Source organism: Engystomops pustulosus, chromosome 6 (assembly GCF_040894005.1).
Source record: "Engystomops pustulosus chromosome 6, aEngPut4.maternal, whole genome shotgun sequence".
NCBI classification, from domain to species: domain Eukaryota; kingdom Metazoa; phylum Chordata; class Amphibia; order Anura; family Leptodactylidae; genus Engystomops; species Engystomops pustulosus.
This window is the reverse complement of record NC_092416.1, coordinates 20,720,653-20,734,291: the sequence shown is the minus strand read 5'-3', so window position 1 is coordinate 20,734,291 and position 13,639 is coordinate 20,720,653. Positions and strand designations below refer to the sequence as shown.

The following is a 13,639-nucleotide window of genomic DNA, read 5'->3' as shown; positions in this document are numbered from 1 at the left end:
CCCCTCAGTAGTTGTTGCTTGCGGTGCTGCCATAATGCCAGAAAACTTTTCCATCATCAGCTGGAACATGGCTCGGGACCTCTCCTCCTGCTGCTGGAACATGGCTTGCTGCTGACGGGACCTCTCCTCCTGCTGCTGGCGGGACCTCTCCTCCTGCTGCTGGAACATGGCTTGCTGCAGCTGTCGATTAGCCTGGGACTCTTCCTGCTGCTGGCGGGACCTCTCCTCCTGCTGCTGGAGCATGGCTTGCTGCTGGCGGGACCTCTCCTCCTGCTGCTGGAGCATGGCTTGCTGCAGCTGTCGATTAGCCTGGGACTCTTCCTGCTGCTTTCACCTAGGCCATGCAATGTTGCAGGATGTAGCAAGCCTTTCAGGTGTGTGTCTTTTGAACTGCCCGCATCCTCCACCATATGTGGGAGATTTGGCCCAGTAGAGACCGTGGTAGCGGGGTGCTGTGATGCAGTTCAAGACAGTGACACCAAAGTTTACTCCAAAACAGGTCTCGCCTGCGTTTATTGCAGCAGCAAAATAAAACAGCCTTTACACTCAGGCATTAAATAAACAAAATCCTACCCGTCAGGGTGCTAACTATACAGGTATTCCACTAACTCACCACTATACAAAATCACTTGGCTGCTCCAGGCACAGAGGTCAGGGCTGTGTGCTCTCCAGCCTCCTTTCAGAGAGACAACACTCTGAGCTCTGCTCAGCCACTTTATGCATACTGATTAGGCTGCTCCCATCACCTGTGTCCAAGGTGCTGGACAACACAACCTCAGCACTAAGGCCTTGCATAATAGCAAAACCTAGGGGAAACATACCGCCCATCCACAGTTAACCCCTTCAGTGTCTCACAAAACCTTTAAACATTGTATTTGCAATAATTATTTAATTGATAAAAATAAATTAAAATCTCAATGAAATTTGCATTTGCTAATTGCAATAAACATCTTTTTCCTGTTTTATACATGTTTTTGTAAATTGCTGACAAATATCATCCTCTGTCATAGAATCACAACAATACAGGCCAAGTGTGACAAGCCGTGGGTTGTGAACCCCCTGTGCTATCTAACTGGTTGGACTTTGGGCCACACATTAAAGAAAACCTACCACCATGCAAAGTTCTGCCCTTGTTCACACAACGTCAGATTCTCTAATTACTAATAAAAGTCACAGAGTGAGCTCGGAAGAAAGATCACACCAAGGAGAGTATGGTATAATATTTCAATCTCTGTCGACACCTGATGCTATGCAGATGTGTGTATGCTTTATTTGTGTCACACAGTATTATACAGGGAGGACCTGGGCTTAGTTAGTTAGGGATAAAGAAGTAATGTCCATAGTCCATTGGTTGGTGAATTACTACATGGGCATCGGAGACACAAAAGTTCTGTTTTCCCTGAAGTGTATATAATATTGTAAATCCCTTTTGTCACATGCGTAAACATCGCGGAGGAGGTCTTCCATTCCTTTGGTGGAGAGGAGTGGACTTTGATCAGCTTCAGCCATAGTCAAACGTCTTTATGGTATTCTCAGCATTCAGCAAGCATATGAAAAATAAAAACATTTTCATTAAAGAGAACCCGTCGGGCAAAATAACCCCCTAAACTAAATATATTTTCATAAACTGCCATCAGAAAGCATTGCCTCTGTCCCTCTACATGCCTGTAAACCTAAGCAATGAGGTCCTAAAGCTGTATGCAAATGACCTGTGAAATTTCCAATGAGTCATTAGCATATTCAAGCTGTCCAGCTTATTCATGAGTGGGAGGCACAGCCACACCCCCAGTGCTTGACTGACAGCCTGTATAATGGTGTGAGGCTGTATAATGATGTGCTTCCTGGTGCTGGCGGCCCCTGCAGCCTGTGTGTGTATAGGAGAGATACAACATCTCCAGGATGCAGCCATGTTATAGCAGCACATGTGAGGTACTTGTGTAGCTGATGTCTGTGTATTAGTAGGATGCAGCATGTCAGCAGATACAGCACACACACCAACTTTGCTTTACTATACATTACACACAGACATGAGCAGGGGGAGGAGAGGGGAGGGGTAACAGGGGTGACATCACTGCCTCTGACCATGTGACCAGCCTCATTTACATAATAAACAAGAGATGATTTTACAATGATTCATGTATGAAATAACTAGATAAAGGCTGGGATGGGATCCTTGTGAACCTTGGGAACCTGCTCCAACAGGTAGAGGTGACATAAATAGTGACATAGACCTAATGACAGGTGTCCTTTAAACATAAAACAATACTTCACACAGTGGTAGGCGACTCTAATTTATATAAGTATAGCTTTTTCTAGGGATAATCCTTTAGTCCTCTTTATCTTTTTAAATCTTTAATTGAAGTAATATGCTAATTTACCAAAGAAGCTACTGGGGGGTGGAGTAACCGGAGCTGAAGCTACACGGTGCGGCTACCCCACGCCCCTGTACCACCTAGCCAAGTAAATGGTAAATTGCTTCGTATAGTTTGCAGACTAAAACTGTTGCCTACCAATGTTTTATGTATTTTATATTGAAACTTGTTTACTGCGATATAAAATGGAAAAAAAAACAATAAAAAGATTTTAAAAATAAAACACAGTGAAAACTTCACAATGTTTGAGGGACCCAGCATAGCATCGGGGCCACCCCTCACCGGGGCACTTTACTAGGAGCTTTGCTCAGCAATCTTCCTATGAAATAAGATGTCTTTTAGAGCCCACAGACCTGAGCAGGGAAGCGACACATGCAGGATATCGGGCGCACGATCTTAGTGAATCGCGGCACAGTGCATTATGCACGGACAATGCACTTTATGTGAACTCCGCGGGACCGGGTAAGTTAATGTGCCCCACTTCGTTAGAGAAGAATTTGAGCCGTTTTTATTACCTCAACAGTGGCTTCCGTGGAATCATGTCTCTAGTTGGAGGACATGAGGAAAGCAATACCACCAACCATAGGACCAACCCCAATGCTAACCAAATATTTCTGACACAGCAAAAGAAACTATCAACAGGGAACTTCTTCACAGCGAAGAAAGTTAGTAGTCATCATATCTGCAAAGTTTCTCCCCATAACTGATCATCTAGATCCTTCACAACCAACGTTTCTTCTGCTCTAAAACCTGTAATTATCCCTAATGATGCAAAGAAGTGAAACACGTGTAGGGAACCATATACCTGCAGTCTATTCTCCTGGATGATCTTTTAATTCAATTATAAGGTATTGCTCGTGTATATTCTTTGGCTCTTCATGTTGGTAGATGGTAGTTATATGGGGAAACCCTGTTATTCCATAAAAAAAATAGAGAAAAAGTGTGTAATCATCACACCAGCAGGGTGAAGTGTGTCCTCCTATCACTACTAGGGGTGACTGTCCTATGTCATGGCTCCCCACATTATCACATCAGCAGGGGGCAGTGTGTCCTCCTATCACTACTAGGGGTGACTGTCCTATGTCATGGCTCCCCACATTATCACATCAGCAGGGGGCAGTGTGTCCTCCTATCACTACTAGGGGTGACTGTCCTATATCATGGCTCCCCACATCATCACACCAGCAGGGGGCAGTGTGTCCTCCTATCACTACTAGGGGTGACTGCCCTATACCATGGCTCCCATATCATCACACCAGCAGGGGGCAGTGTGTCCTCCTATCACTACTAGGGGTGACTGTCCTATGTCATGGCTCCCCACATTATCACATCAGCAGGGGGCAGTGTGTCCTCCTATCACTACTAGGGGTGACTGTCCTATGTCATGGCTCCCCACATTATCACATCAGCAGGGGGCAGTGTGTCCTCCTATCACTACTAGGGGTGACTGTCCTATATCATGGCTCCCCACATCATCACACCAGCAGGGGGCAGTGTGTCCTCCTATCACTACTAGGGGTGACTGCCCTATACCATGGCTCCCATATCATCACACCAGCAGGGGGCAGTGTGTCCTCCTATCACTACTAGGGGTGACTGTCCTATACCATGGCTCCCCACATCATCACACCAGCAGAGAGCAGTGTGTCCTCCTATCACTACTAGGGGTGACTGTCCTATATCATGGCTCCCCACATCATCACACCAGCAGGGGGCAGTGTGTCCTCCTATCACTACTAGGGGTGACTGTCCTATACCATGGCTCCCATATCATCACACCAGCAGGGGGCAGTGTGTCCTCCTATCACTACTAGGGGTGACTGTCCTATACCATGGCTCCCATATCATCACACCAGCAGGGGGCAGTGTGTCCTCCTATCACTACTAGGGGTGACTGTCCTATACCATGGCTCCCCACATCATCACACCAGCAGGGGGCAGTGTGTCCTCTATCATTACTAGGGGTGATTGTCCTATGCTATGGCTCCCACATCATCACACCAGCAGGGGGCAGTGTGTCCTCCTATCACAGCTGGGGTGACTGTCCTATGTCATGGCTCTCTACATTATCACAAAAGCAGGGGGCAGTGTGACCTCCTATTACTAGTAGGGGTGGCTGACTGTCCTATGTCATGGCTCCCCAAATCATCACACCAGCAGGGGGCAGTGTGTCTTCCTATCACTGCAAAGAGTGACTGTCCTAAATCATAGCCCCCACCTCATCACACCAGCAGGGGGCAGTGTGTCCTCCTACCACTACTAGGGGTGACTGTCCTATATCATGGCTCCCCACATCATCACACCAGCAGGGGGCAGTGTGTCCTCCTATCACTACTAGGGGTGACTCTCCTATGCCATGGCTCCCCATATCATCACACCAGCAGGGGGCAGTGTGCCCTCCTATCACTGCTTGGGATGACTGTCCTATGCCATGGCTCCCCACATCATCACACCAGCAGGGGGCAGTGTGTCCTCCTATCACTACTAGGGGTGACTGTCCTATGCCATGGCTCCCCATATCATCATACCAGCAGGGGGCAGTGTGCCCTCCTATCACTGCTTGGGATGACTGACCTTCTTTGGAAACCCTTTATATAGGGCAATGGAAGAAGCTCTTTTCCACACCATTGTAACTTAGTATCTAATCAGACCACATGATACAGTATCTGCCTGAGACATTACTGGCAAGTTTTGCAAGTTTTGCAGCAATTAATTTTTTATGGCTCTCTAGTGACATGGTGGCAGGTATCAACTGCAAATTACGGGTAACATTTAAAGCCCCATTTCTGGACAAATTAAAAAGTTATGGTAAGGTAAGAATGGTAAAGAAGAAACAGAAGAAGCTTTAGGACGGGAAATGTTATCCATTCTTTGGTTTTCTCAACTTAATAAATTGAAGTTTCAGGAAGTTTTGTGGTTACTGTGATACAGACACTTCCCCTGGTCGTGTGAACAAGATATTTAAAGGGGTTATCCGGGTTTAAAAAATTTCTTATGGCCGGGCTGGGGAGGGCTAGTTAAACATAATAAACATGTACTTACCTCGTCCGGCGCCGCTGATGTCCCGCGCCGCGGTCCCTTCAATCCGTGCCCCTGTTTGTTTACAGGGGCACGGAAGCCGTGCACAGGGAGCTTCCGGTCCGCGATGTGGACGGCTCCTCCCATCCGTCCCTCTCTCTCAGCGTTGTAAGCGCTGGGAGATGGTGCGCATGGGAGCTTCCGGCTGGCCAGAAGCTCCCTGTGCGCACTTGTAATGAACGGACGAGGTAAGTACATCTTTATTGTGTTTAAATAGCCCTCCCCAGCCCGGTCATAAGAAATTTTTTAAACCCGGATAACCCCATTAAAGTGTGCTTATGCAAAAGCAACGTGAATTAGATTGGGTTCACACATCACATTTACATTGCATTAACATTATGTTGATTTAAAGGAAACCTACCATCTTGGATCTACCTATTAAGGATCTACCTATTAAAGTAGATCTGGTGGCAAGTTCAACTAATGAATGACATGGGAGCCCTTTTTAGGGCTAATCCTCGAGTGGCCTGTAACTTTATAAATCTTTTAATCACCTAATATGCAAATATCTGAAAGAGGCTACTGGGGCGTGGAGTAGCCGGGGCTGAAGATACACGGCGCGGCTACTCCACGCTCAAGTAGCCTCTTTCAGATTTTGCTAAACTTTCCTCTTCAGGAAAAAAAAAGTCTGGGAAGAAGAAAAAGGTGACCTGTTCCCAAAAAACGCACCCGTGATCACAGAAGTTCACATCACCCAATCCTATTGAATGCAACTGGTACTAGTGTTCTCATCTTCCTATTGGATGTATATCAGGTCTTAAAATCCCATGTACTGGCCACTGAATGGTAAAAAAAAATTCATGCACCTTCTTGATTCAGCACCAAACACCAATTTTTTTCAGGATCGAGCAAGTTACGTGAAGAGTTTTGTTTGCCGAAACAGCAGCTCCGCCCATGTCATGGACTCTTCATTCTGAGAATAGTCTCCGATAGGTCCTACCAAACCAATATCCTTATGATAAACCATTAAGGTTATAAACCTGTAAAAACGTTGCTGTTGATTCATCATTGTTGACCTTCTTCCCGAGATCTGACCATCCCAGTCTTCTGATCACTTTAACCCTTGTTATAGACAGGTCCAACCAGTTCTGTGACTCTGATGGCCCTTTGCCTTTGATATCTTATTTTCTAGATTATACAAGGCATCTCCACCACATGGAAGTGATATCAGACTTTGTGACAAACCCATTTCCTGCAGAACACACCCCTTGGCGCACCCAAAAAACATAAAGGATGGGTATTTATCACATGAAGGAAATTCTTTTACTCATAGAAGAACAAGAACCAGAGGATCCATAGAAGACAACACAAGTGAGTACAGACGGCCCCCTACTTAAGGGTACCCGACTTACAGACAACCCATAGTTACAGACGGACCCCTCTGCCCACTGTGACATCTGGTGAAGCTCTCTGGATGTTACTATAGTCCCAGACTGCAATGATCAGCTGTAAGGTGTCTGTAATGAAGCTTTATTTATAATCCTTGGTCCCATTACAGCAAAAAATTTTGACTCCAATTGTCACCAGTAGTCTGGAGCTACAATTATAAAATATACAGTTTTGACTTACATACAAATTCAACTTAAGAACAAACCTATGGAACCTATCTTGTACATAACCCGGGGACTGCCTGTATTGCTATTCACCCATACTGAAAGCCAGGGTTAATTGTCAGACTGGGAAGCTTAGAGTCCATCAGACAAAACTCTTCATGGTGCCCCCAAAAGGACAACTATTAGCATTGGTAATTACCTAAAAGGTTGGTGTAATGGGTACTCTGGACATAGGGAAGATGGACAGGACAGAGAGCCCTAAATCTGAGTCCCTCAAACTGTAACATGTCTACTTATTGGGTCCCCTAAACGGTGGACAATAACTGGGCACAGTTTCCACCATGAGCCACAACAGAGAAAGCAAAAAAGTGCCAAATCGCCAAAAATGTAAGAATAGTTGGTAAAACAGAGAAACATTTTTAAAAAACTGTAGAATCACAGAAACAAACAACCACAGAAATAGCAAATGGGGAAGTGAGTGCCAGATACATATAGTGAGGATGAAATCAACTATTGTGAATCAAGAAGAAGACACAGAAGAAACAGTGGATATAATTTGTAGCTTCAGTAGTTGCTTCCTTCCTTCTCCTTTCTTATATATTTATGCAAATAAGCATTTTGTTGCACAATAAATTTGGCAGGTGGACCGATGCCCTCGTTTTATCAACCAGTGCCTCACACCACGGGGGGTAACTTATGGGATGTGGAGGGGGATATTCCAGTTGGACCCAAAAACTCAATAGCTGTTGTAGAGGAGTCCTGACTACTCATACTATAGTGCATAGACCCAGACTCGACATGAAATCCTCGACCCCATGGTTGACCGTTGACATTAAGATTTCGGTTTCTTACAGGTATCGGGAGAACACACTTTGTGTAATGAATACATCTATGAGCACAAACCTTACATATGTAGTAGAGCCTTGCTATGGCAATCCGTTCCTTCTTATATACATTGGACTGTCGGTGGCCCTAGTGATTTCACTGATCACTGCACTTATCTGCTTCTATGTTTGCAGGAGGTAAGTAGTGTGTGTCACACATTTGGTATTATCATACATTAAATCTATGCAAAGGAACCGAAAAAAGTGATATAGAGTCTTCTTAACCCCCTAATGATCTCAATCTTTGTTACTCTTCTTTGAAGGATCTCAGGTATCTTCAGAAAAAAAGGCAATATTCTTTTTACCTCGTGACACATAGGGCTGTTCATCCATTCAAAACATTTTTTTCTCAAACTTAATTTTTTTTAACCTTTTCCAATTATTGCCATTACTATAAAACATGGCTTCCTTGTCATGTATCTGTAATGGACAGGAAGATGGAAAAGGAAAGGCCAGACATGGATAGTGAAGCCCTAAATCTAGACCTGCCCAGTTGTCCCTACCTATTTGGCAATCATACCCTAGATCAGTGATGGCAAACCTTTTGGATACAGAGTGCCCAAACTATAACCAAAACCCACTTTTATGTTGCAAAGTGTCAACATGACAATTTGAGCAGTAACCTATTGATCTCTGCTGTATCACAAATTTTAATTGTATAGGGGTCCTCAGTACACCAATACAATATAAAGCAGGAGACATTTGGATTGTAGCTTCCCTCCTGGGCCCCCTGAAGAGGAAGAATCAGGGGACCCAAAGCAGGAGCTCCAACGATAACCCATCTCTGTCCACACCTTCTCGCTCCTCCTGTAGTCTTGGGAGCCAAGTAGGTGCCACCTTAAAATAGCACTGAGCGTGGCGTGTCCAAGGCTGTCTTGAACTACAGGAGGAAGCTTTGAGTCCTATCTGGTAAATTCTGTGCTGGGTGCCCACAGAAAGGGCTCCGAGTGCCACCTCTGGCACCCGTGCCATAGGTTTGCCACCACTGCCCTAGATGGCTGGTGCCAACTGCTTTATGTTCCTTTCCAGCACCAAATTGAAACCACGGAGACAAAAACATGACAAATGGAACACAGATGAAAGGTGATACAAATACTATCAAAACAAAGAGGACAATACACAATCAAGGGACAAATAACACAAGCAAGGGAGATCAAAAATACATAGAATTCTAGAAAATGCTAGCAAGCTCCAAGACTTATCGCAAACATTGGGAAATGGGCAGACAATCCTTTTATGAGATATCAGAGTACTGGTCGGAAGTATGATTGGGCCGACCCCCTGACATCCATAATAATAAGGCTAGTAGGGGAGGAATGTGAGTGGAAATGGCACAGCTAGGTTAACCATCTGCCAGAAAAAAAGTCAACAGGAGACAGACAGTTATGATAGAAGGTCAAATAAGACAGGGGTCAACTAAGTAGAATATCAGAGAGGACAGTGCTTCTTCTGCTATACTTTATAGGCATACTTTTCACTTCCTCAGTCAAATTAGGCACTGTAGCTTGGTGCCTGAGATGTTAACCCCCCTATGAAAAAACAAGGCTTGTGATTTACAGGGCGTCACCATTTGAACATTAAAGAGAACCTACCACCACGAATCAACCTATAAAGGTAGATCGGGTGGTAGGTGGATGTAAGGGACGTGAGGAGAGCTCTTTTTAGAGCTAATCCTCACGTCCCCGCTAACTTTTGGTACAATTTATTGAGCTAATATGTAAATTTCGTTATGTGGCTACTGGGGCGTGGAGTAGCCGAGCACGGGGCTACACAGCGCGGCTAATCCACGCCCCAGTAGCCACATTACTCCTCCTACTCTGTTGCGTGCGGCGCGCAGCTACGGCCTTGGAGCTGGGATTGCTCAGCCGTCGGCCTGCGTTCATGGCGGTCGAGGGCGCGCAGCTACGAGGAGCTGCGCACCGCACGCAACAGGGTAGGAGGAGTAATGTGGCTACTGGGGCGTGGAGTAGCCGTGCTGTGTAGCCTCGTGCCGGCTACTCCATGCCCCAGTAGCCACATAACGAAATTTACATATTAGCTCAATAAAGTTTCCCAAAAGTTAGCGGGGGCGTGAGGATTAGCTCTAAAAAGAGCTCTCCTCACGTCCCTTACATCCACCTACCACCCGATCTACCTTTATAGGTAGATTCGTGGTGGTAGGTTCCCTTTAAGGATATATCAACACACTGCCATGAATAGCACAGAGCTGCAATCCCACACACAACCTGTTTGTGGCGCTATTCATGGAAAAAAGCAGCCATGTTTGTCCAATCCTGGACAAACCCTTTAATATCAAATGGATCTTATAATGTCAGATATTTATAGCTTTTATACTATGACTCAGCTTTTATGGCTGAATGATTGTTCCACTGGGTTACTACAGGGTGTGGCTGAGATTACAAGATAAAAGTGTGGTCTGGTTATTACTGATGGAGGCTCAATGGGGAGATTTATCAAAAGTATCCGACAGCAGAACTGTTCTAGTTGCCCATGGAAACCAATCAGAGCTCAGCTTTCATTTTCCCACAGTTATTTATAAAATTAAAGCTCAGCTCTGATTGGTTGTCAGAACAGTTTTACCTCAATAACCTCTGATAAATCTCCCCCAGTTTGTGACTGTAATAGAAAAAGGGTGGAACTCTTTTCAGAGATTGATACGTTACTAGATATTACAAGGCTGTGACTCGACAGTGTAAATATATATGTATAGGTGAATTTTTTCCATGTTGACATTTCCTATCAATATTCCTTGTCTAACAGATAACTATAATTCTCAAAACATTTCCTGTAGATAGTGATAGCATGATCATAAAACATGAATTACTACTGTATATTTGTCTCTACAGGAAGAGGAGAAAAGCTGCCAAGTTGTCTCATGACAAGTACGTATGGTGACAGGTTCCCTCAGTAATGGGGTTACGGCAGAATCCTATGGTGTATGGTCAGAAGATGTCATCTTTAGGGCGGCCATGATCTTGTCATTCCTACAGGGACATCGGGGGTAACTTATCATTGGTTTTTCTGGGCTTTTTTGATGTAAAAGAGTTTCAAAAAAGTTGCATTGAGGTTTTTGGGGACTTTTCACTTCTAAAATGTATCACACGACTATTTCCACCTCTTTATTGATCTGGTGAAAACATAGAACTACTGCCGGTGCAAAGCCAGATTCATGACTTGTGACTTTTGCAAAAGGTCCTATAAAATAGTCTCATTGTTATTCCAGTCCCTGCTGGTCTATGCCGTGAGACATTTTGAGACTTTTTTGGGACTTTTTGAAAAAAAAAAATCCCAGACCGAAAGTGGACCATAAGAACATTTATTTAAGAGCCAAAGCCACTTTAATGAACTTGATGGGCAGAGGAGCTCCAAAAACAGGCATAGAACTGTCCTAAGGAGCCATCTAATGATAAATAAATCCCATCGAGACCTCTCCATTGACCTCTGTACAGGTATCACTGGCTATGCATCAGCAAAGTGCATAATGTTGGGTCAATAGATAATAGATAGATGGTGGAAATCTGGATTGACGTGATACACTGGGCCACATTTATGAAAAGTAGTGCAGTCTGTACTATGTGCAGTTTGCCTTTGGAGTGTGCAGGGTGCACCAGATAATTGATGCACGGTCTTCATTGGTCTGGTCTTCGTTAAACCCTCCAACAAAGTGCAGCAACATTTTTTGGTGCACCTTTCATATAGAGCATGAGACACAATTCTGATGGGTCGCTGTAATTAATGTGGCGCACAGTCACAGACTCCGCACCGGAACACCCCTTTAGGTGCAGCATTTTGTGGAACGGCAGACACACAGTGCATCCGCGACACAAAACTGGTGCAAACACTACATAAAGCAGTTTAAAGGAAACCTATCATTTAGAATGGCAGGGGTAAGCTGGAAGTACCGAGCACCGGCTCAGGGTGAGCTCAGGGTGAGCTGGTGCCGGTACTTACTTTTGTTAGTGTTATAAACCGCGGTATCACGGTTTTAACACTTTTTAAACTTTAGAGCAGAAGAGGCTTCGGCGCTGCGTGCGCACGATCGTGCACGCGCCTACATAGGAAATACCGGAGATGGTTGCGCGCAGCGCCGAAGCCTCTTCTGCTCTAAAGTTTAAAAAGTGTTAAAACCGTGATACCGCGGTTTATAACACTAACAAAAGTAAGTACCGGCACCAGCTCACCCTGAGCTGGTGCTCGGTACTTACAGCTTAACCCTGCCATTCTAACTGGTAGGTTTCCTTTAATAAATGTGGCAGACATATATGGATCAGAACTGATCATAATCAAAGTTCTCAGACTGGGTACATCAATAGTATCTAAAAGAGAGACATTCTTGCCCATCAGTGTCATTGATGAACCATGGCTCGGAGAAGGAGTTCTTGGACTACCCATAAAAAATTCTACTAGGGGCTACCTGGCATCAAGATCTTTGACCTTAGTTACCTTGAACATGAATGGTTCTGCCGGACTATAGTGGGTCATTATTGTGCTGTTATCTGGGACCACTGTGGGAAACTCTGGTATTCTGATGGACTCATCCAACCCTAGTGCCCCAAATCGGCAGAACTTTTTAGTTTCTAAAATTATTTATTCTATAAATATTTGAATTTCTGGCTGATTTTAAGTTTTTGTTGCAGTTTTCCTCCCATATATGCCAAGAAGCAATCGACTAAAGAAAATGATCCATTCAGACAAGACTTATGGATTACTGTAGAGACAGGAGAGAAGCTTGATGGGTCTCGGCTTCTGGAAAACTTTGACATGCAAAATTGAGATGAACTTCACTAAGTTCTAGAATGCAAGATCTAAACTGTAACACTGTGACCATCTAATCCAATAAATGTAATGTTACAGATGAAACATTGTTAGAATATGTTTACATTTATCTACCACACAGCCTTACATGCAGAATTCACATAGTAAAAAGGTGAAACAAATTCACTGTTCCATCATGTACAACCACTATCTCTACAGCGTTGGTCCAGAATTATTTTTCTTTCCAAACTGTGGCTGTAGGAATAAATCTCTGGATTATGGTTCATTCTGCTAAAATCTAGAACCTATAGCTTAAAGGGGTTGTCGACTTTTAACAAATAATTTATAAAGTTTGTGTGAAGAAAAATTATACAATGTTTTCATGGTTTTCTAGATCTCTGCTTGCTGTTCTGCTATAGAAAGATTCTAAGGCTTATTTACTAAGGGTTGTGGATTGCACTTTCGTGGGACAGTTCACGGTTTTCGGGATTTGCGCAGCTTTGACAGGTATTTAACAGAGGTTTGCGCTGGGATTGTGTCGCACCGGATCGGATTTTGGCGCAGCTGCACTGCTTTCATGTGACAGAAATCGGGGGTTGGGCCATCAGACGATCTGATGGATTCAGACTGAGCGCAGGATTTAACTTTCAAATTGTGTCGCAAGACAATGCACTTCCATGCACCGGGAAGAAGGTGAACTCCGGGGACCTGAGCGGGGAAGCGACACATGCAGGATATCGGGCGCACAATCTTAGTGACTCCCCGCACAGCGCATTATACACGGACAATGCACTTTCTGTGAACTCCGTGTACCAGGTAAGTAAATGTGCCCCTATATGTTAACTTCCAGGGGATAGAAATCTGTCCATGCTGATGTGGTGGACGCACAGGTGCACGAGCCGTTATTATCAGAGAGAGTAATAGGAGCCATGTGAAAATAATGGCTTGTGCACCTGTGTGACATCACATTGACCATGGTCAGATTTCTGTCCACTGG

At 44.5% G+C, this 13,639-nt stretch overlaps 1 long non-coding RNA gene across 1 annotated transcript; it reads left to right on the top strand.

The window, feature by feature from the left end:
• Positions 1-6,633: 6,633 nt before the first annotated feature.
• Positions 6,634-12,734, top strand: LOC140065574 (uncharacterized). Its single transcript, XR_011847958.1, has 4 exons — positions 6,634-6,761; positions 7,858-8,025; positions 10,734-10,769; positions 12,525-12,734. It is a non-coding gene; the product is annotated as an uncharacterized lncRNA (long non-coding RNA).
• The last annotated feature ends 905 nt before the right edge of the window (positions 12,735-13,639 follow it).